The 4,019-nt window shown below is 35.4% G+C and overlaps 1 pseudogene; it reads left to right on the forward strand.

Moving 5' to 3' along the window:
- The first annotated feature begins 387 nt into the window (after window positions 1–387).
- Window positions 388–1,152, forward strand: LOC143590429 (secreted RxLR effector protein 161 pseudogene; annotated as a pseudogene).
- The last annotated feature ends 2,867 nt before the right edge of the window (window positions 1,153–4,019 follow it).

The following is a 4,019-nucleotide window of genomic DNA, read 5'->3' on the forward strand; positions in this document are numbered from 1 at the left end:
CCACAGGGTTGTAAACCTATTGGATATCATTGGATATTCAAAAAGAAGATGAAAACGGATGGTTCCATTGATAAGTACAAGGCAAGGTTAGTAATCAAAGGGTTTAGACAGAAGGAAGGTCTAGACTATTTTGATACATACTCACCTGTGACTCGAATAACTTCTATAAGGTTGATGCTTGCGATTGCTGCTTTGAGAAATTTGGAAATACATCAAATGGATGTAAAAACCGCATTTCTAAATGGGGAATTAGACAAAGAAATATATATGGAACAATCTGAGGGTTTTTCTGCTCCTGGTCAGGAGGGTAAAGTTTGAAAACTCGTCAAGTCCCTATATGGTTTGAAGCAAGCTCCAAAACAATGGCACCAAAAGTTTGATCAAGCCATGCTGGAAAATGGTTTCAAGATAAATGAGTGCGACAAGTGTGTCTATGTGAAAGACACAGCTAGAGGTTATGTGATTTTGTGCCTGTATGTGGATGATATGCTTATCATAGGGTTTGACGATAAAATGATCAAATCTACTAAAGATATGTTGAAGGCGAGATTTGACATGAAAGACATGGGTTTAGCCGATGTGATTCTTGGAGTTAAGATCACTAGAACCCAAAATGGTCTTGTGTTAAGTCAATCTCATTATGTAGATAAAATCCTTGAAAAGTTTAACGCGGGAGACACTAGTGTAGCTCAAACTCCGATTGATACTAGCCAACATTTGTCAAAGAATAGAGGTGAGGGTGTTGCTCAGTTGAAGTATTCAAGGATAATTGGCAGTCTTATGTATCTTATGTCTTGTACCCAGCCAGACTTAGCATATGCTGTGAGCAGGCTAAGTAGATATACTAGTAATCCTAGCTCTGAACATTGGAAGAGTACGACAAGATTATTAAGATATTTGAGATACACAAGGAGTTATGGACTGCATTATGGACAAGACCTAGCTGTTGTAAAAGGATACAATGATGCTAACTGGATATCTGACATGAAAGATTCCAAATCCACAAGTGGTTATGTGTTTACCCTTGGAGGAGCTGCTATATCTTGGAAATCCTCCAAGCAAACACTTATAGCTAGATCCACGATGGAATCTGAGTTCATTGAGTTAGACAAAGCTGGTGAAGAGGCGAAATGGTTACGCCAATTTTTGTGAATATATTCCAGGATGGCCAAAACCTGTTACGGCTATTTGCATACATTGTGACTGCCAGTCGGCGATTGGAAGAGCTCAAAGTGCAATGTATAATGTGAAATCTAGACACATACACCGTAGACACAATACTATATGACAACTTATCTCAACGGAAGTTATCACCATTGACTACGTGAAGTCAAGGGATAACATTGCGGATCCGCTTACAAAAGTCTTAAGCAGAGAGGTCGTATATAAGTCTTCGAGAGGAATGGGACTAAAGCCCATGGAGTAAGTTTCTACAAAGGAAAACCTATCCTAGAAGACTGGAGATCCCATTATCTAGGTTCAATAGGACGACCTAACTGTATAAAATGAGGTCACTGTGGGGGAGTACCTCAACATATAAAGGGAGTTGTATACTTCATAGTCCATTCCGATAATAAATCAGTGATGTCAAAGGAGGTTAAGCATAACGCTTTTAATGATTTGTAAAAAAAAATTACCTATGTGAGAGAGAAGTAGGGTCGCTTCGAATGGATTTGTGGGGCGCGCAAATCCTAGAGCTCTTGCAGAACCAGGCTAGTGTTCCATGAGCATAATGGACACGACAATGAGAGGTTATCCAGACCAGGAAGAGTGTTGTGTGAAATGTAATAACATCTACGTCAAAAGGGATTTGTTCAAGGAAACCGCATCTACTAACCGCTATGAGACAAAGCATATTTCACAAAGGAGGGTTCAGAGGGAACACCTACTTCTCCTGCAACACTCAACCGCGGTAACTATATTTGTCACTTGGGCGTACGGTCAGATCTCCATTCATGTGGGGGATTGTTAGAAATTTTAATATTTGGAGAAAAATAATTATTTGTACTAGTTACAATATAATTATTATTTCAAAAATGTAGTTAATATGGATGAGAAATCGATGACTTTTTGTTTTCCATCGGTTGAAGGAGATTAATTGAGATATTTAAATCTCATAAGTGTCACATTAAAATAATCATTTAACTCATATAATGAATGGTGAATTAACTCAAATCTTTTGGTTGACACATGAATTCTCTATATATACTAGCATGGATGTCCATGGTTGATAGAGAGAAAAAAAACATTGTTCATGCAATCTCACACACAACCAAAAGTATTTCCTGACTTTTCGATCTTACGCGCTCTTGTTTCAGGTATAGTTCAGGTTCTAGGTAAATCCCGGCAGTATAATCTGCTTAGGTTGTTGTACCCTGGGAAACAGACGGGTTCACCTGGGTGGCCCGAAAATCTGTTTTAAGGGAAGCGTGTTTTATACGTGCCTCAGTCACCTTGTTTCTTGTTTTGTCACTTCTTTCTAATATGTTTGTAATTTGGTTTCTATATTGTAATTTTCATTTCTTATTCTAGTATTGTAATATGGATTACTATTAATAATATTTTAGTTTTATTTCTTTTTATGAACGTGATTCTTACAGTTACAAGAGTGCACAAAATTACTACAACTATACTGATTACAACTGTTAATATTCTTATTGTCTATTTCTTTCAACGAATGATTAATTTTTTTTGATCATGCTGTCCTTCTTAGTATTCTTTGCCGATTTTTTTTCTTTTTTCCTTTCTTCCTTTTCTATTTCTTTATTGAGCCTCTCTTATGCTAATTTGCCATATACACACAATTATGGTTCTCCGGGAACTGATGCCCATTGGAGAACTAGGTTATGATTGTTAGCCTGCGGCCACGTAGCCTTGCATGATAGGCTAGACAAATATTTTTGGATCCAGATACATGTGTTCTCGTTATGAGTTGCTTTTACTTTCTACATTGTATTTTAGGGATCACGTAATCCCTTAAATCTTTAGAAGTTAGAGATCGCGTAATATCATACAAACATTTGCGTCACTTGTTAAGGTAAATAACTTGTTTATCTTAATGACTGGTTTCAAAAGGTTCAACGTATTCACGTTATAAATTATAAATTTATTTTTGAACGTATTCACCTTTTGACGAGTTGCTCAATTAACAACTTCTCTTTATTTGATGAACGATTACCTCGAACTTGTAGTTTGGGAATAATAGTTTAATAATTTATCTAGATCAAATGATCTTCAAACCTTTAGTCTGGTTAAATATCTTTAAACCTTGATTGAATATTTTATTGTTAAATATTACTTTAGACCTTTAGTCTATAAAATTCTAATTTTTAATATTGACGTTTCTTCCCGTAGAAGAAATCATACAAATAATATAAGGAATCGTGTATATAAAACTTTTGTGTTTCCTTCTTTAGAAGAAATAATATTTATTCAGAATGATTACTTTGCTTACTTAAATCCTTTTGGTTCGTATGACGTATGGTGCAGCATGATTTGTCCAGTAGGTTCAAACACTCTCATCAAGCTCTGCAACAAAGTAAATAGGTCTTGCGGTTGATTCGGATTTATACGAATTACTTTCCTTAGACAAGAGACTCGACTACTGGTGGTGACACCCTTCCAGTTACTACATGCACGACTTTTTTTTCTTATTAATTATTTATAATTATCTTTTATATTAAAAAAAATTAACGTTTCTTCCTTTAGAAGATTGTCAGTTGAGAATAACATTTGTATGCAAAACTTTGTATTTCGTAATAGAAAAGAAACATCTATTTTTGTAAACATTTATATATAAAGTGCTTAAATATATTTATAAACTTTCCACGGTTTAGGCTATACCCTTGACTAGAATCTAAGCTATGAGTTGAAATATCTTAAACATAACTCTTCTCTTAAAATGGGTATAACTCTTAAGAACGAACGAGCAGTACTTCGACTATAAGTAGGGTGTCAGGGTATGGAATGTCGAACACTAGAGTGACATAAGGACTTCAACTCGGTGGCACGAACTTAGA

The sequence above is a fragment of the Bidens hawaiensis genome, unplaced genomic scaffold (assembly GCF_021521415.1).
Source record: "Bidens hawaiensis isolate Kalapana, Puna unplaced genomic scaffold, B.hawaiensis_p1.1 tig00038560_1, whole genome shotgun sequence".
Classification (NCBI taxonomy): domain Eukaryota; kingdom Viridiplantae; phylum Streptophyta; class Magnoliopsida; order Asterales; family Asteraceae; genus Bidens; species Bidens hawaiensis.